At 29.0% G+C, this 22,122-nt stretch overlaps 1 protein-coding gene across 1 annotated transcript in view; it reads left to right on the forward strand.

The window, feature by feature from the left end:
* Positions 1 to 22,122, forward strand: part of LOC108568170 (5-hydroxytryptamine receptor-like) — a 176,121-nt gene that overhangs the window by 18,516 nt on the left and 135,483 nt on the right. Inside the window, exon 2 of the mRNA XM_017929105.1 lies at positions 18,924 to 18,949. The gene's annotated coding sequence lies outside the window, so the exon portion shown is untranslated. The remainder of the gene's footprint in view (positions 1 to 18,923; positions 18,950 to 22,122) is intronic.

The following is a 22,122-nucleotide window of genomic DNA, read 5'->3' on the forward strand; positions in this document are numbered from 1 at the left end:
ATTCTCAAGAGGGTTGTCAACTAGCAATTCTTCAATATTGGCAAATAATTTGAGAAAGTTTTGGTAAAAATTCAATCCATAAATGCATTATTTCAAATATTGTACAATTTCTTTAAATAGTAATGTATATACATTCAGCTTGACATGAGAAATAATTTTCGTTCGAATGCCAAGTCAAATAAAAACTGATACGTTTTTTGTAAGTTTGAAACTTAGGACAGATAAAAAAAATCCAATACAAGTGGAAAAGCACAAAAGCACCATTTGGGGACAGAAATTCGGGAGTAAGAACAATAAAAAGTAGATTAACTTGTTTATTTTTATTTTTTTTAATGCAATGTGCATTGATAAAATAGGTTGAAAAACTATGAATAAAAATATATTTAATTATTTCAAATTTCATAATTTCAATTATTAAAAATTGAAAAATATTTAATTTTAAAATGGTCTGGTGACTTTTGAGCCATTCCAAATTGTATCATTTTATTTAAAATTGGTTTAATATGATAGAATAATAAATAACTGTAAGTTTTGTTAATGAAAATCGAATAAAATATATGTTACCTTATAGATTAATACAATAATTTTAAAAGAGAAGAATTTCTGAAATATAATTCTAATATTTATAGAATAAAATTTTTATGATAATGGTAAGAGTATATAGAAATTAATATTTTATTATATATTTAATATTTTTAATTCTACGTGAATAAAAAAAATTATTCACTTTAAAAAACAAAATATTAAAACAATTTTAGGCTAATAACGGTTTGAATTAATTAATTTCATAAAAATGTTTAACTAGTGTCGTAAAAAATAATAAAAGTATTTTCTATTGCAACAATATAGAATTACAGCAATATTTCGCATAGTCCGGATGCAATAAGTCTGGATTCATATTGTCAAAAAAACTAAATTTTAATTGAGCAAAAAAAAATACTTCACAAAAGTTTTGCGTTTATTAGTTTACAAAATTACTACATTGTCTTGTCTTGACTTTTTATTTTTTGTCTTTATTTAGTTTCTCGATTAGTCCGGGATATTGCGAAATCGATTACCCGGACTATGCAAGTAATTGCAATACATAAATAATGAATACGATACTTTTTCAAATATTGCTATAGACTTTCCACCAAAACGAATTATTTTATCGATGTTATGTAATGGTATTGAAGAAAACATGAATAAAATATATTTTACCCGTCGCATCCACACGTAAAGTACTCGATCGTTCGCCACGTGTGCAAACGTTTTGACAGTGTTAAAGTGAATGTGTTCTGCAAACGGCAATAACAGTTTCCGAACTTTCGACTAAAGCTTAATCCATGTGCGTCGCCTTTGTACATAATTACACGAGTTGATTATGATCTGCTAATAGTCGTAGTCATTGTCGTTGTCGCATTCACACAGCAACCCGACAATAACAGACTAAGGGAACTTTCGCCCAGACCGGAAATCCAATTTCGAAGCAGTTTATTCGTTCTTCGGCTTCACTCAGACACCATTAAAACTTTACCAACAACAAGTTCGATATCGAATTAATTAACAATCTAAACGAATGGCGTTAATTTCTCGTGCAAGAAACGAGGGGAAACGAAAAGTAAATAGACCGGAGGAGATACACGAAACGAAACCAGAGAGAGATAAAAAAAAGAAACATAAACTGTATGTAGAGAAAATAGAGAAAAAGATAGATGGACTGGACTGGAAATTTATTTTGCCCCTCTCGTGCTTTGCTGAATCTTCTTGGTTTTCTTCATCGGAGCAATCACCCCGAGGCGCGGTGAAATATTGCCGCACCGGGGCCCCAATTATGGTAAACTGTTAATTGCTGTGGAAAATTAAATACAATCCACCTTGTCTTCCACGGTTTTTATCTCACTCCGAGCCTTCCAACGTCCCAATTTATGCACGGGAAGACGCCCATCCTCGAAAAAAATTTCTATATTTTTTTTTTCATATTTATGTAAGTCTAAATATAATCTATGAAACATAATAAATTGAGCGAAAAGACTTATAGTCTATAAAAGTTGATTATATAAATATGTTATCTTTATTATTTTGTATAAAATTGGTAAAAAATTATTTAACTATTCTTAATAATATTCATAAAATAGAAAATAATTGTTTTGAAATATTTTATTGTAATAAAATAAAAATATTTATTGCAACAATAAATTATCTTATAATTTATTTTGCTCGTTAAGCGAAATGTTCGTCATGCGAAATGTTCGTTATGCGAGATGCTCGTTAAGCGTGGTTCCACCGTATAGGTAAATTTAGAGCTTCTCTAACACTTACACTAGACCGCGTTATATCGAATCGTTGTTAACCGAAGAAGGCCTAAACGAAGTCTTGTATATAATTTTGAACAAAATTCAGAAAATAATGTTTTTTTGTTTCAAATTCAATTAGTTTTTGCAAAATAGTACGTGTGTACAAATATTTGTACGTTATTATGGATAATAGTAAATAAAAATGTACGCATGATCGAACGTACATTAAAAAATCTACGTTCAGTGAGTGTAAATTGTATTCAATTAATAAATGTTGATGACAAATTTGAAATAAATCTAATTATTTGTACCAAAAAAATAATTTCAAATCACTATTGCACAATATAACATAATTCAAAAAATGCATATCAGCAACTCACATTAATTTTAATAATTTTCATTGACCTAGGTTTATTAATAATTTAGATAATAATCAAGATTCTATTCTTAGTCTTAAACTTATTGTCATATATATTTTATATTAAAAAAAAATAAATCCCTGTGGTTATAGTCTCCTGTATCACAAAAATCTGATAGGAAAGTTTGCAAATAGGGTCACCAAATAGGACCAAAGTTATATCAGTTATACTTGATATAAATCTGTTAATAAAAAAGCAAAAAAAGTCTAGATTTCAAATAGCAAATGCACAGGAAATATTTATACAATTTAATAAAAATATATAGTTAATTAATATTATATTTGGATAAAAATTATTTATATAAAGAAACGCCAAACTAAATTTTAAGTAAACAAACTAAAAAGAAATAGTACCCAAAATTATGTTATTTTCACAAATGATCGTTTAATCCTCTTTTTATGCAGTGAAGTCTCTTTTTGTGATGTTTATATTTATGCGGTTTTTCAATTAGTACGGTTTCAAACTGTCTGGGATATTGGTGGAATTATATGAATATGAATATTAAACTATATATATATTATATTTCACTAAAAACACTAAATAATTAAGTAATACTTGTTCCAAAATATTTGTTTAATAGATTATTGTATCCGTAGTAATTTATTTAAATTATGAATGGAAAAAGTGAGTATGGAAAAGTTCTTGAAGTAAACAGTTAAGTGTTGTAAAAATTGTTAGTTTATTTTTTACCCGCTGTCAAATTGTTTAAGATTAATTATTAAGGTCGTCAATGCAAAAACTACCCAAAAAGTGAAAAGAAACAAATTTAAATAGCGATTTGGGTTTATTTGACGCCATTCCGTATTAATGAACTCATCAAAATAACCGCGGAGAAACTAGACAATGTTTTCATTACATTGCAGAAGTGTATGGAATTGACCATACTTCTTAAAGGAGATAACGATTACAAGCTTCCTCACATGAGCAATGACAAACTGCGTTTGCAGGGAATATTATTACGCAATGTAGTTTGTTTCAAAGTCGCATTTCAATCACTTGACTTCTTTTATATTTTTGTTTTGTTTGAATTTTCACCAGTCCAGTTCATTGTCTTATGTAAGATATATGGCCGGAAAAAAATTAGGAAAAAACTGTATATTGTACAATGAAAATATTAAAAAATAACTATTACAATAAAATATAGTAATTATTAATAATGTAGATAGTCATGAAAGTATTATTTTTAGTTTTTCTATTATGTTTTTCCAAGTTCTTCATAATCTTTTTTATTTAAATTTCTTGTGTTGTTTATTTTTTATCTGGAAACCGCAGAACTGGCGTTGCCATTTGTTCCATATATATATATTTTTTATTATTATTTCAATCCTTTTGTTGCTGTTTACTGGAAATAAAAATGTGCTCTGCCTGTGGCGTCATATTGCAATGGTAGAGCAATCCTCGGATTTATCCGCACTGTTTCAATTTGTCGAAGTAATTGAAACGAATGCCCGGAGCCTCCGCCCCCTCAAAAAAACGCTAAAACCGAGAGCGCAAAAAAAAAGAGTTTATATATATATATGAATGAAAATCCCGGTTATTAATACGCATTTAGTTGCAGCCGAATTATAAAATATTGGTCGCAGGATTTCAACAATACAAATGGAGTGCACGGTGGATGGACGTGCACCATAACTTTTTATTTTGGATACATGTGCGAGGTGCGAGTGCAAAAAATAATTCAAAAAATAAATAAATGAAAATGTAGAAATGTGCGCTCACATTTTACGCCAAAAATATAAATCAGAAAATGAATTCGTGACATATGCGGATAATGTGCGAAACAAATATATGTTCGCAATTAGTCAGAGCGGTTTGCGATATTTCCGAATGCAGCTTTTTTTTATTATTATTATTTTTTTTTTTTAAATCAATTACTAAATCAATTAAACTAAATGGAATAAATTTGAGCGGAATTATTATTGCTAATAACTAATCAATTTAAATTATTGTTTATCAAACTGAATTGAAATTTATTCGATTTGCAAATACAGTGAGAAATGGGTTAACGAACAAATCAGAGTGTAAACAAATCAGACAACCAACGCATTGTAGTACAATTGTAGAATAATATTTGTAGAATTGTAAATTTTGTAAATCTAACTAAATCGGACAACGAACAATGCCAGGAAAGATTTTTGTATTAGGACAACAAACACATATTCGGATAACGAACATCTCATAGTAAATTTGAAAAATAGACTTCGACATTGTATTATATTTATTTTTAAATGTAAATTTTGTATTTCAATTATATATTCGATTTTGTTAAACATATCAAAAAATATATGAAAATGTACGTCAATTGGTCCATTCAACTTGTTTACCAAAATTGACTACTAGCTTAATTTCAGTTGTCTTTAATATACATTTTGTTAATGATGTCAAAAAAACATAATAATTAGTTCATTCAAAGCAACTAGTTTACTAAAATTGGCCACTGGATTAATATCAGTTGTTCTGAGTATACATTTAATTAAAGATTTAAAAATAGTGAAAAACTAAAAATAAAATGACTTACAATCAACGCAACTTGACCACTAGATTAATTCCAATTGTCTTTAGTATAAATTCAGTTTTTTTATTATTTTTGTTATTTGTTAAAATAACTGAATCATTTCTATAGTATATATTGTTATAGGGAGATATAATTACTTAATTTATTTTAAAATGGCATAACAAAAATTATACCAAATAATGAACAAAATTTATATAATAACATACAATGCTATTGACTATTCCAAATTTAATCAAAATTATTGCAATTGATATTAGTATGTGGATAAATAAATGTTTCAGTAACTGAAAGAACATTCCAGGATATACATTATTCAATAAAATTTTTATGATAATTCACAAAGCAAAGAATACAACATATAAATCCTGTAGCAACTGATTTGAAATTCAAGTAGTCTACTTATGTCGTGATTCCTGTAATTTTAATGCACTATATTATAATCAGACTATTTACATAACTTGCCAAGTTCTTCCACGGATCCACGAGTTTGCAATGAAAATAATGTAACTTCTCAAATTTTAATACAGGCAGAATCTAAATAGAAACTTCAATGCTGTTATGCAACTATTGAAGTAAAATGTTTATTCTAAAATATAGTTTCTTGTAATGTATATTTGTCAAACTCTCATGTAAATTACATAATTTCATGTTCAACTTCTTACTGTTCCCTGATTGTTCAAACTATTTTTTTTGTAATTGATATTTCTGCAATCATCGTTTACTTATGTACATTCTTATAATATATTCGATAACATGTTTTTTTTATGTCGTGTAATTTTATTCACAATCTGTTCATCAATGTGAAAATTGAGAAAATTTAAGATCGCGGTTGACATTAGGTAGGTAATTTCTCACTGGTGGATAGTTACCATTACGATGATTTTTAATTTATAGGTTGGTTGTCGTCTTGTAGGTTAACTTCAGTAGTTCACTGTGAATCTGCTGCTATCCTTAACACTGTCATTGTCCATCGACTTCGCTGAAGGTCCATATGATGAACCTCATTCATTTTACTGTTCATCTGTGATGAACGATGGCTCTATTGCTGCAAGCACCGAGAGGGCTCACAAAGGGCAATTATTTGTGACGAATTTTTATATAATCAGTACTCATTTTAAGTATATGTGTAAAATGTGATGTATTTGTAGTCAGCACTCCTTCAGAGTACATCCTTTTATTACATGTTCGATAATACGTACATGATTATTTTACAGTCTAACACGTTTAACGGGTTTGACTAAAATAAAATCTACGTACGTGATAGCGGATATTTCAGAGTTTTGGAACGGATTTTTCAGAAATTTTGGAACGGATTACACTCGTTAAACGAGGTTCCACTGTACTCTAAAATATATATGATTTAATACTACATTTGCTGACATACAATTTATGTACATTAACTGAACGCCGATTATATTTTTCTTATAATTTCAAAGTATAGCCAGAATTGTCATATGCAAATAGAGCGTTAGGATTTATACTGTTTTCAAATATATTATTTGAGAATAATCTAGGATATTTTGGAGTGGGCTTCAATTACAATAGCGCACATCCAATTAATCCACCTTTAGTACATAGATCGATGAATTGGGTTTACCAAAGCGCTCGATGATCCCGTTACCTTTTGTATACTGTGCACATGGATTTCGGAATGGCAGAAACGGACTTACGTGGTTTGAACAGCGAAGAAGACACACACATGATTACACATTTGATTACAATAACTGTCGAGAGTTTTCGGGAACAAATTCATGCTGGAACAAAAGCTCTCTGCGGCCGCGATGAAAAGAACAAAACGGATTGTAATTATAATTGAAAAGAACGCCACATCATTCATATAACTATTATTTTCTACCAGCAAAAGAACAGAAAATAAAAGACAAACAAACTGGAGCCATTGTGCATCCATCATCCCCCTAGGATAGTCTTTAATTAAATACGTTAATTAACACAGCCACCTGCGGCTGCATGGATATAATTTATGAAAATTGAAGATATTATTTTATAAAATTTCATTTTAATATATTACTTAATTTATACAGCAAATTTTAAATAATAAACAATTTTTTTTTATTAAATATGTTAACTCCAAAAACTTAATTATGAAGACGTAAATGAACATCATGTTGTTTAATAGACGTTGTAGCTAAATTCAAGACTTTACATACTTTAAAGTTCATCCCCTAAACCGGTCGGTTTATCCCCGTGCAAATGTTCAAATTTGCTCCTCATGAATATTCACGATGGTATTTCCAGACAATTAACCGCCGTAAATCTTTCAATTTATTAGCAAATATACGACATCCATACCCATGCTCTGTGCTTAAGAGACAGATATGACATTTAGTAAAACCCTTGTCATATTACAAATTGTATTCAGCAACAAATGTCTATAAATATTCTGTACTTATACACATTTTATATTATTTCAACTTTATTTACTTATTTATTTTAGTTTTCACTCTTTTTATATGAATTTTCTTTTTAAATGAATGCAATAAATCAGGAAATTATCTTACAAAGAATAAATAAATGTATCATTTTCACTAACAAAATTAAAATCGAAAATATATTACAATCGAATTTCATGTGTAGAAAAAAACTATTTAATAATAAATATGACCGATAGAAATTTGAAAAACATTATCACAAAGTTTTTGTTTAATAATTTACTTAATCAATTGTAATACAATAATAAAAATATTATATAAAAAGTGTATACTGTGTTATATGAAAATAGCTTTTGAGATACTAAGAATTAGTGATAATTAGATTAATTACTATAGCTTCATAAAAAATCAAAACTAAAACTCAGATTAATTCGTACCGAAAATTACAACGTATTGTGTTATAAGAAACTCATAAATAGTACAAGCCCGATAATTTTGTAGTGCGTTATATGAAAACTACTTTAAATTAAATATAGTAGTAGGTAGTGAAGATAAGGTTGATTTGTATTCAATATAATAAAACACAAATTGAATTATGAACTTAACAACTATACACCAATATATACAACAATGTTAACATTTATCATCATATTTAACATAATAGTGACATTACCTTGTTTTTCTTTCAATGGACCGAATGTTTTTCTCATTTTGCATATGCGATAATACGATAAAGCGTTCCATTTTGGAGTCTTTTTTCTTACAATTTATTTTGCTCGTTAAGCTAAATGCTCGTTATGTGAGGTTCCACTGTACTTTAAAAATGGGAATTGTTTTCGCAAACCAAATGTTTACATTAAAATAAAAACATAAAATAAAGTAACCAATATTTATCAGTTGAGAAAATTGAAGATGTTATCATGGCTTTTACTACAAATTGTAAAGGTTTGAATAAAAATATATCAGTACTTAATGTATCGAACAAAATTCGAACAATGTAATATTTGAAACGAGTCGAGAGAAATCGCGTCAAAGAATTGAACGAGCAGAAATCTTTGAAGCATATTCTGAGACACATCTTTTCCTGGAACAAATACATCGTACAATGTTTCGCGGAATGCCCGGAATGCCTTGAATTTTAGGACGAAATTTAGTGTTTATTTTTATGCTCGAAACCAGAAGCGTTATTTTGTGTGTGCGTCTGCACACGACACACATTCCATTTTCCGAAATGCGTTCCGTTTGCGGCGTCGGAAAAAGGTGGAGGAAAGGGACCGAAGTGGATTTCCGGTCTTAATATGTTCACCTGAGCGTAAAAAATATGCGCCCCGGGCAAAATTGCGCCGCCCCCGCGCGCGATAAGCGGTCCTGGATTATTACCGCGACCTCCGCAATGAGCTCCCCAACCCCTTGCATCCTTCCACACCAACCCACATAACGAGGGGTGGATGCGACCCACACATTTTCGAAGGATAAATACTCACGTAATCTGCGAATCGAGCTAATTACATCGCCGTCCGAGGATTTGCGGCATTATTGCCGGAAGGAAGGAAATTTATATAAAAAAAGCAAACAAACAAATTTTCCGTTATTTTCATCTGCAGCGTATCTTTTTTTTTTCTATTTTCAGTCTACAAATTTATGGTGAGATGTATTTTTCTCTCGGATGCAATATAAATAAATTAATTACGCAAAGAGGGTGTGATTTCGTTCTGCATCGTTTTGGAGGAAATGGTGATCCGTGCCAAATGGTATCGTCGTTCCGAGACCGCATTTTTTTTGGCCAAATTGGTACGAAGCCAGGGCCATTTAGAGGCCGATTCTCTTCATATTGTAATCCCATGTCCGAACCTCCCAAAAAAATGAAAACAAAAGCAAAACAAATAACCAGACGAGATTGAACCATTTTTCGCACATGACTCGTTCTCAACGAGCCAAATCCAGATGCACTTGATTTTTATTACGCAATCACTTTTCATATTAATATATTCTATTGACTAATAAAACATCAGTTTAATGAATACATCTTTTATAGCGGTGTGACATGCAACGTCCGTGTTATAGATGGAGTTGCGTGCAAATTTTCAATGAAAATATTATTCAAATCAAAGTTATTCACTTGATTAAATGGATATACTTAGCAATTTGTAATTATTATACGTCAATAAAAGTAATTAATTATAAATTGTTTAATATAATATTTATTGAAATACTTAAACAATAAATAAAAAAACTTAAGTAATCATAATGAAAGAAAAAAAACACATGGTTAACATCAAGAGTCGGCAACCCGCGGCTAATATTTTAGTGTTTTATTTTTGCAAAATTTTGCAGATCTGCAATGATTCTGAAATAATATTCGTTTTTGTTGTATTTTTGTCTGTTTTCGTATATATTTAAGTTACGAATTTCATTAACAATAATTATTATGATTTATTGATCAGAATTACTTAAAAAATATAAATTCATCTAAAAACAAAATAATATACATTCAATTGAACTGCAAATAGAAATAAAGAACAAAAATGAAATTGTAACCCGAAATAAATGAAAAGATAAATTAAAATAAAATAATTGTTATATAAGCTTAATGTAAATATAACTGTTTATCGACCTATGTCTTTCCGTATTCATTTATCAATAAATCTATTACATATCACATATCACATAATACTAAAGTTCTTTCAGTTATTAATGTAAAATATAATTAGTTTATTTGTATACAAACTATGAACTTTATTTAATCAATTACATATTTTCCATTTTGTTTCATGACCTTATACCATATTTCTAAAAACTTCATGTTTCCGCGCTCATAAAACTGCAGGATCTTCTCATCAAAAAAAAAATGAACCAAGTTACCAAGGATTTGCATTGTTTTGGCGAAACACGATTTGTCAATTCAGACCATTTTTTTTATTTGCTTCCTCTAATTTCATTAGTTATTAACAGTTAACATGTGAATTGATCGTTTGGTTCCTTGGATGTATCTTAGAATACACAATATTTATAGCATATTTTTTTTGATGTAATTCAGCTTTCGATGTGGTTTGAACTGGTTAATCACACTTGTATCTTGGTTGTTTTTGATGAAATTAGTGATGAAAAAAAAGAGTGACAATTTAATTGTATTTGGGATGAATATTGCAAATATTTTAAGTGTAAAGTGATTTTTTTTTAAATGTGAATATCGAGATTCCTAACGAATCCAAGGCAAGTCCAATATCACTGCACAGTTATGTAAAAACCGAAAATATTTTTTGCTATAACCCTTTGTGTATCCCAAAAATGTACTTTTCAATTTACGTATGTAATTAGAACCATGAGCGACTAATAGCCAAATGGTAAAGTCGACCTACCCGCAATTCCATGGGCGCTGATTCAAACAGGTTCAACATATGGACCTTCAGCCAAGTCGATGGATAATGACAGTGTTAAGGATAGCAGCAGATACACAGACAAAGGGAATACTGGAATCACGGAGCATCAATATACTAAAGTTAACCTACAAGACGGCAGCCAACTTACAAATTACAGAAAAATATAATGATAAAAACTTCCATTGGGAAGTATACCAAAAAGTAAATGTCTGCCGCTATTAGATTTAATTAAGGAATAAGATTGTAAATTAAAAATATTATGACATAAAAATTAGAAACATATCAATTCATATTTCGTGAGCTTAATGCCTAATACATGAACTTCAGTATAATTGTTTGTAAATTAAACTATTTGGATAAATGTCTTTGAAATTTCCTAAGAACTATAAGTTTATAAAACAACTAAAAAAGCAAGTATAGTGGAATCTCGCTTAACGAGTTTAATTCGGTCCAAAATTTCCGGATTTTTACTCGTTTCGTGAAATACTCGTATAGTGAAACATATTCAAAAATACACATAATATGTCTACACAAGTTTTAAAAATTATTATGCAAAACGACGCTCGTTAAGCGAGATTCCACTGTATTATATATCTAACTTTTATTGTAAAAAATAATATAATAAGAATGTAATCAAAAATAAATAAATCGTTACAAAGGTCGACAGTAGTCCATAGGTTTTTCCGATCCATTATTAATAATTATATCTCAAGTTTAATTAACGGGATTGATTTCTTGCAAAGGATACGAATTATTATGTTAATTCTCTTACTTATATGTTTTCATAATATTTTGTATCAAACAATTTTATACCAATCTTCAATTTTTTTCTTTTCATTACAATTAGTACATTCCGTTTTTATTATTATTTGCATTTGTCAAAATATATTATTGCATGTACATTTTTCTTACTTTTTCAAGCTTTAAACATATTACACAAAATTAACGAAAAACATCTTCTATAATAATTATCCTAATTGACAATTTCTTTAAACAGTGACATAACTAGGGCGTGACGAGAGAGTGACGTCTGCCATGGGCGAAATTATATCAGGGGAGCAAAATTTAATTTTTGGAAATTGAGCCATTTTATATGAGCGCAATTAATATTCCTAAGTAAATTCAATTCAATATATTACTTTAAATATGACAATTTATTATTTAACTATGAATGTAATTTAATTTTTTAAGTAATTGTAATAAATACATATTTCAATACACTATATTTAATGCACCCAAGGAATAATTCAATTCACTTATATATCAAAAAGAGTATTGTGGGGATACGATGCGAAAGAATTCGTTTATTAAATTTCTCCATTACATATATTTCATTTTTATATTTACTCCTATTTTCCATATATACGTTCCCTTCTATTGACTTCACTTTGCGGCCGAATGTTTTGGTCTGTGTAATCGAAGATGGAGATCTGGTATGCTGCAGACACATACATTTTATAATAATAAAATATATTAGAGCTATCGCCTCTCAAGATCCAAAAGCAAAAAAAAAAACAGTTTTCTCCTTCTTCTTCTTTCCTCGATCTTTCTATGTATGTTCATAGCGTATAAAGAAGGACAGAAAAAAACGTCACCCCAAATTTAGCGGACCATTTATGTCCAATTTATTTCGTTTCCACTCACATATCTTTAATTGAAATGAACGCAATCAATATATCTATATATTACCAATGATAAAAAAATGTGCTAGAGGAAAAACAGTTCCTGTTATCGTTTGGACATGATTCAATTAAAAGAATATGTCAGAATAACTTCAGAAAAAAATTATTGAAAACTATATTAAATCATAATATCCTAAACGCACACTGAATATGTCTCAATGGTTATTATGAAACGCTTATTATGAAACCATATTATATTTATAAAAAATACTCACATAACACGGTACTTGAGTTACACGGAATCTCGAATACCACGGTAAATAAATTGCTACACACTACTTCAATTATAGAGTTTTTCATTAAATTATATTTTTTCACAATTATATTTTGATGAAAATCTTATAGTCTTTTTTTATTATTTTAATTAGGAACAGTTAGCAACATTTTTTTTTAAATAAAATTCTCGAGCCGAATATCCTTTTACGAAATCTCGAATAATCACGGTCAAACAATTCAATGGTAAATCATAGTTATTGTCACTAAATTGCAGTTCATTATGTGTTTTTCGAATAACACGGTCAAACAATGATATTTTAATTGAACGGTTTTTGGTAAATAAAAAATTAACTAATTATACTCTGAGATGAATCATAGTTATTGTCACTAAATTTCAATACATTGTGTATTTATTTTGTAATTAATTATGTAATTTATTCAATAATTAATTATGTAATAGTTTAATTGTGGAAACAAATGGTTACATGTATTTCACATGTTAATTAAATAAATCATTAACTTTATTAACATTGCCATAACAACATATTTTTTTGCGATCTTATCCAAATTTTCAATATTTAAATTAAACCAACTATATAAAATTACTTACATAAAATATGATGTTTATCGACCATAAGACTTTCTTGATTATAGTAACAATACGGAGCAAATAGCCGCGATAGTAAAGAAAGGCAAACTTCAAAACTGTTTCTCGTCTGATATTCATTTATCATGCAGCAGGATATTTTGTAATAATTTATGTAATAATTTGCGGATCACTCGTAATGCTAGTTTTAGGGATATAGAATGTAGTATTATTCATAAAGACAGAAAGGCTAATTTCTACAATAATCATTATTGTTGATATTTTGTCTACTAATTAAAATTGCATATGTTATTTTTATATAAAATTTTCCAATTAATTAAATTACTTACATTAATTTGATGCACGATAATAAAATTAATGTACTATTGGAAATGTAACTATTTGGAAAGTAACTAAATTATGTTCATTTTACAAGTTTAGTAAACCATTAATGCAAACGCTATAAACTATTGAAACTATAAAATATACCCGCGGGAGCTATAAAAGAAGCGAGAGGCTTTTGAAGAGCAAAAGAAAGCTGCAGACCGAAGGCGTGTAATTTCGAAGATATTGCATAACTTTCCATAAACTAAATAAGGGCTGGGAAATGTATTAGCAATTTCGCGTCGGTGGGCAATAAATTTCGACGCGGATAAGTAAGAATTAATTTAAATAATTTAAGCCGCCCATAAATAAATCGGCGGAAAGCGAGGTAAACATTTTCGGAAGGAACGGAGCTTTCGTTTTGGTAGAGCTTCAACCGATGCCTGGGTTCGATATTAAATTATACTGGTTTGTTGGGACCACCCATCGCATCACATCCCGTCTCATCGCAAAAACCTTATATAGAGGGCGCGCATTACATGACATCCGCTTCCGGCAACATCTTGCTGTAGATGCTATACATTATAGATATATACATCATTGCGAATTCATCATTATTTTTACTTTTTTTATATTTCCCCTGTTTCCTTCTTTCTACTTTACAACCAAATGGGTTGAAACGAAGACAGAACTACTATAAACTTTGATGTTGTTTACTTGTTCATTTCTTATGTGTTTGTATACATATGAAATGCATATGGTAAAAGGTACATTTCCCGATTATATAATCAATATTTTTATACTTATTTCTTAAAAGTGATATGAGACATAAATAAAGTTATATACAAATACTAAATATAATAAAATACATATAATCCCAATCCCAATGCCCAATCTGCAAAGACAGATATATACAGAGTGGGCCAACTTGGACTGACTGTTCTAAAATATTTATAACTGAGTTTTTCATTTTTTTAAATTTATTTTTGTTGTAAATTATAAAGAATTTAAAAAAATATAATGGCTACATACTTAGTATGGTTGACGCTAAACTGGTCAAAATTACAACGTATAAAAATATAACGTGCCCATTTTAATGTTTCAACAGCTCCCAGTGCAATTATGATAATAAACTTAATCAGCCGTTTTTAGAAACGGGGTGCAGTATATGCATGAATAAATCAAAAGAAAATTCTAATTTTCAAAGTTGAATACTTATTAATAATATGAAACTTGTAAAACAAAATCTTTAAAAACATATTTTAATTTATGTAAAATTAAAATTTCTTTTTTATGTGCATTTATTTGTATACAACATTATTAATAAAATATATATTACTCCTCGAATTTAATATTTAATAAATTACACAATTGGTTGAGCTTGTCTATAATTAAATACTAATAAAATTTGTTCATATGAATTTCCATATAAACTAATTTACGACAAAATATAACTCGAAACGAAACGAATCGAATCTTTACCATGAGGAAGAAAATTTGTCTCTAAATAACATAGTTTTACCGCAGGAAGATCATTTAAAATATCTTGGCATGCATCTGGATATAAGACTCACTTGGAAGAAACATATATGGACATAGAGAAAGCCACTAGGTCTGAAATTCAGCAAACTATATTGGCTGCTAGGAAGATAATCAGTGCCGTCGCTCGACAAATTATTGATATATACACAAATACTCAAACAAATATGGTCATATGGAGTTGTGGAGTTCAACAAGCAACTGTAACATTGAAACACTTCAGCGATGCACCCTGGTATGTCCCCAATAGTGGATACTGTCATCTGTAATGACACACTTCTAGTACCAATTTACTTATTGATCTTCTATAGAAAGATTGTAAATCTAAATGGATATTATATATTAAAAAAAAATAGTGTATATATATTATATGTAGGTTCTTATAAAAAAATATTTTCATTGCTTGTACCAAAGAAAAGCAATAACAAAATTGTCTTATACTATTTGGCGTATTAATTTTATTATTATATTGAGATTTTTATAATGATTATATCCTTAGCTCTTTCTCTATACGCAAAGAAAAACAGTTAAAAATTGTCTTTTTTTTATTTTATAGAAAAAAATTGTAGAAAAATTGTAGTCTAAATTAAATTTTAAAATTAATTGTATTTTTTTTATAAAATAGATTGTAAATAAAAAGGAGGTTAAAAAATCTCCTTGATCTTATATACAAATAAATACGATAATCGTAAATATGTAGTATTTACAATAAACTGACTATTGGCTTGTCCAGAAAGTTCGTGCCAATTTTTTTACTCTATAATGAAATACTCGTATATTGAAACAATGTTTCTCATATTACCTAATGTAAAATTGAATAATGCATTCCATGCCAGAACAAAAAAGTATAACTTAATCTCGCTTTTTAATGATTTTACTTTTTCATATTTGGTTATTTTTATTCTTACGCTGTTATTAAATTTTTCACAAAAAAAATCACTAATAACATATAAAAATACAAATAATATGTCATCTCAAGTTTTGAAAATGATGTAGCAGGCGCATAATTGTCACTGGTTATACGAAACGTAACGAGTGAAGCGAGTCATTTTTACAATTTATTTTGCTCATTAACTTAAACATTACATCCTCCCAAAATTTATAAGGTTTTGCGTCAAAAACACTTATCCATTTGTTCTTTTATGTTCTTTTAATCATACTTGCAGTTAATGGAATTTGTATTATATCTGGTGGCACTATATCTGGTGAATACTACAGGAATACAACTCTGTTCGAAAGAAATATAGTGGTGATATTTTCGTGATTTTTATCCGTTTAATTATGCAAAACTTATATATCTTAACGGTTTATATAAGAAGGCTTCAAAAACCGTGCAAATGCAAAACTGCACTAACTTTCTTATAAAGACGGTTTAGGCATCGCAAAAATCGACAAAAACTTTCCGGATAACCCGATATTAAAAATAGTTTTTTTTTACACAATTTAATATATTGATTATACGATTACTTAATCATACATAAAACTCAGCACAATTTTAACTATTAAATATGTAAATCGTAAATAACTAACGGCCCGACATAAAAGGTAAATTAACGGATATAAAGATATTTTGAACGCCACTAAAATGTAACAAACAAGCTATGTTTACACAACGTTAAATTAATTGGTAAACAATTTTTTTTATTGCACAGTACAATGGGGAGATTGTGCGACACAAATACATATTGCCCGGACGCGTCAAAATGGAACGTCCAAAAGTCAGGAAATCAGTTGATTTATAATGTAAACTAATTGAGAAACCTTAGAGTTAATATGGAAATACGTATTTTTGCATATTGTTGTATTTTTAAAATATTTAAAGTACAACCAAATCCAATCCACGAGAATCTAAAACCAATTTCTTTTTGTATTTAAAAATATGAGATATGTTGTCATTTCTAAGATAAATAGTAGGAAATTTTTGTCTTGCAATTTTACTATACTTTTATTTATATTCTTTTCTCTTTTGGAAGTGCAAGAAAATACATTTAAAAAAAAAAACCTTATTAAACGAATAATACCCTTCATTTAAATATAAAAAATATTTTTTATATATTTGTACGCAAAGAAAACAATTAAAAATAGGTTTATACAAGAATTTATACATTAATCATTACTTTCCCTAGATTCATCTAAAGATTCTCATCTTGGTTCTATTTTTTTTCTATTTTGCACAAAGAAAAACTACGTAATAAACATTCTTCTCCATCATCATCTTCCTCCTATTTGCGGGTTTAATTCTTTTTTTATCACGAGAAGGATTAACAGATTCCCTAATCCCATTCCGCATGAACCGGACAATAAAAGTTAACGTCTCCTGTAAGAGAAGGATGATCCTATGGGGGAATGGAATATATAAAAAAAGGAGCAGAAGAAGGACGAAAAGCAGGATATTTTTATGCTGCGGTTACGTTTCGCTTAATGTACTATGAACAATTATGGGCCTTATGTTTTACTTTTATCGTCATCCTCTGCGCAATTTTGAGCCGGGTCACGTCCCAGGATTATTTTTGCTCCGTCTCCCATCGCACTTCTATCTTTTTCTTACTGCGTGCGCGTTATATATATTTTTTTATTTCAAACATATCCTTAAGAAAAGAAAAAGTCCACTATTTCTGCTGGCTAAGGACGTGCTCACAAGATCCTTAAGCAGCTCCAGTAAATTTAATTTATTTACCAGCAGTCCATTGATGGCCAACTACCAGCTACTTGCTTATTAATATTCCCTGCAAGGACGAAATGCGAAAGCACCTCGCCGTGCCAGCAATAATATTAGCATTCCTGCTGCATACGTCGCCGAACTTTATTGGCCCCGAAAGTTTTCCAAACGCAGGAGCAAAGAAAAAAAAACGTAGGAAAGAGAGAAAAAAAAACACATCGACAGGCAGTAGGAAGAAAACCAAGGGGGGAGGTCAGAAAAAGAATTTTCGCGCGCGCTAAACTGATTTCACTGTGTTCAGAAGAAATTGTGGAAACATTCTTTGACTCTTGATGAAATAATACGAGGGATTAACTTTTTTTTCCAGAAACTTTATTATGATTTTTTTTCTCTTTTTCTTTATGCGCCTTGAATTCCAAACTGTTCAATCGATAAGACTTTAGTTTAAGTAAATATTCTTAGAACAAAACTTTTTTTCAGTTTTGTTTCTTTGAATTGAAATTAAATGAAATTTATGAATTCCACTTGTAAAGTTTGCTCATTTACTTCAGCACAAAAGATTGTTAGCACTATTAGCGAGCATTTGCTGTTCGAGCCAAAGGTTCGCAATCTTCTTTTTTCTTCTCCTTTTTTGTCCTCGTCAAAGACGAGCGACGAATCTGCATATTTTCCTGCTCCTCTATTTACAATCGTTCTTTCAGGACGGCTTTCTTACCTGCTTTCTGTAAATTAGGAAATTTGTTATTCAGATTCAGACGTGATTCGCCTCCACAAAGGGAAGTGGATCGTAAAAAAAAGCACACACATTCGTATAGTCCTCGTCTGCTTTGTGGTTTTCCGCTGTACTCCGACCAATAATATATTTATTCAACATTTATTCCACTTTCTTGATTTCTTTATGGGATTTAATTTATATTTTTTCATTTCTTTGTTTCAGATACTCCTCCAATACTGAAAAAACAGGTAAATACTTTTAGAAAATCTTATTTCCTAAAAACATTTATAAAAATACAACATTACATTTAATATTTATTTAAATGTATCTCAGTTCCTCGCTTAGTACGGTATTTTTTTACAGATTTTTTTCAACGAAATATCATATGAAATTATAATAAACTTATATGGAAGCTTACTGATAATACGTTACATGTTGTATGAAATCGTGTTATACGAAAATATCCATATAAATGTCAATTTGAAACAGGGTGATGGCTTCATTTAATTATGTTCTATTAATGTTATTATATTACGCGCAGTACGAGAATCGCGTTATGTAAAAAGTTGTCCCAATAGAAGAACTCACTATATACGGGAATGTACTGCATATACAAGTAGACTTTGTTACATGAATTTTCCATAATGTTGCACATATTACATTTATGCGATTTTTTTAATCGAAATCATTTCTTTTAGGTAAGTAAGTATTCCTGATAATCTATTTCATCAATATGTCTAATAGAAGGTTTTGACAATATTGAGAGAAAACAAATGGATAAAAAAAATGTTTATTAATTCAAATTTAGTTTGTTTTAAAACCATGCTATATGTCAGGTGTATAGGTGTATAGGTGCATAGGTGTATTTGTTTTTGGTTGTAATTTGGCAAAATACAATTGAATGAAGTCAGAAATGTTCTATCTTTATTCATTTATGGGAAATGGGAACACATTTCTGAATAGAGCGGAAATATAAAGTAAATTTTACCATTTGCCTTTAGAAGTAATGTAATCTCTCGCTTAGTATGGTAAGTAGCAAACTAAAATGCGGTTCATGAATATTAAAATATATACAAACAGTTCTTGCTCCACTAATTTTCTGCATTTACGCAGAAATTACATTTGTGGGGAAATTAGTTCCCACTTTCTTCATCCGAACGAATTATTATGAAATCTCCGGTTTGAAATATCAAATTTATAAAATTATAAAAAAGTTCAATATATAACAAAATTTGTTGCTTCTCCAACAAAAAAAATAATAAATAGTTATAATACTTTGATGAGAATATAAATCTAAACTTATGGAATTAAAATTTAAATCATTTACAAATGAAAAATTGAAAGAAGTAGTGTTAATATTTATATTTTTGTTTATAATTAAAACCATATCTTAATTAGTACTTTATTGAAATATTATTATATTAGTACATATTCATTTCACAAAATTGCATTTAATTTACTTAGTTATTAAATATAAAAATTATCAAACAAAAATATATTCACGTTGAATTGAAATTGTAATTTAATTAAAACCATTTACGCCAGTCTCGCTAAATATATGTACAATGTACATGTACAAAAAAATATGAGTGCTGCTGATATTACAGTTTCGAATTATTTAATTATTTTCGCATTTTCCGCGCACTAAAAACAGACTATGTATGGTTTCCATTGTAATTTTATATATGTATATTTATGTATTTTAATTCATTTATTGAAAGTGCAATTAATATTCAGTTTTTATAATTGATTTTTTATTTTGTAAATGATACATATGCAATTACAAATAACAAAACAATAAACAGAAATGCAACATTTGTAACAAATTGGAAACAAAAATACGAAAAATTATTGATTTAATATTCGTAGTATCATAAAGAAACTAATGCATTTAAAACTCCTGTGTTTTTTATGAATTATATATTTTACGTTATAATTAAAAGGTATATAATACATCAATACTTCTCATAGTGCGGCTTCGCTTAGTGCGGTTTGATAATTGTAAAGCAAACTAAATTTAAAAAAAACACAATGGTAAAAAAAATGTACATACATTTTTCCTCGATTAGACGTAACTGATTACTTGCACTATGCTAGCAACTTCTATTTATTAATTATGTGGACAAAAAAACGAAAATAAAAAATGTAAAAATTTGTATTAAAAATTCATCTATTTTATATTGGGTATATAAATAAATATTTTTTTGTATGTAGTTAGTATCTTTAGTAATCTAGTTTCAAATAGTCCAGGATATTTGCGGAAGCGGACTATTCGAGGTATTTCATATTTTTCATAATTTTAAACTTAAAATCTAATTTATTTGTGCCATATCCGCTACATTAGATTCACTTTACAAAATGCAATAATCCAGGAAGATATCAAGTTATCTTAACGTCTTACAACGTAGCATCGTCAAGGTTTCATTCACACTTTCCATCTTCCGTAAAGCATCTAAATTTTTTGAATCCTAGCGAAAACGAAGTTTTGTTGACATCCAGGCGCTCCGAAAAAAATGCCAAGCTAGTTTACTTTTCTCACATGTATATACGCATTTCAATACCAGAATCATACGTTATTCATCTCACGAAAAGTTTCACGTTTAACGAAATCCAGCTTCATTTCTGCAGTTCCACTCATTGTTTCGTATTTTCTTCTACCTGTTCCTCTCTCACTCCACCATATTCCTACTTTCAAAACATTTACTAGTTTTATTCCATTTCGCAGCGAGATTTTATATAAAAATTCAACGCAACGTTTTCATCCAGGAAGTGAAACTTTTCGTTCGAAAATTTCGTTTTGTTTTCCCTACTCCTCCGTGCGGATTCCCAACTTCCATCACGTGCGCTCTTTAACCGTTAACGCATTTTAAATGGACGTGCAGCATTTTATTTGTTTCTCTCCATTCCTGAAAACTAATTCCGCTTCGTTAATTAAGTACGAACCAAAAAATAAATAAAATTGGAGAGAGAGAGAGAGACGGGACGTTATCGTCGCCGCTCACTCCGCTCGATTTTCGGCTATTTGTTACGTAATAATATCTATCTGGGGCGTTCGCAAAGTTTCGGGGTCTGCGAAGTTTGCGAAACTTCGGGAATATTACTACGAGATTATATTATATCAATAGATTTCAATTGCAAAATTTGATGAACTTGAGAACTCTCCGTTTCTTGATACGCTGGTGCTGCCTAAAGTTTTGTCGTTTTGAATGTTATTAAACGATTATTACATGTACAGATGTTAATAATATTTTACGCATTTCATTCATCAAGCCGTAATTACAAATAATATATCACAAATCAAATAAACGGAATTCCTTTAATAAAAGAATCTAACTATATATATATAAATATTTGGTAGTGAAGGAAGGAAAAGTTTTGATTAAATTTTTTAAATGGAAATGGAATTAAATGTATATTTTAT

The sequence above is a fragment of the Nicrophorus vespilloides genome, unplaced genomic scaffold, assembly GCF_001412225.1.
Source record: "Nicrophorus vespilloides isolate i.1.1-1 unplaced genomic scaffold, Nicve_v1.0, whole genome shotgun sequence".
In the NCBI taxonomy this organism is placed as follows: Eukaryota; Metazoa; Arthropoda; class Insecta; order Coleoptera; family Silphidae; genus Nicrophorus; species Nicrophorus vespilloides.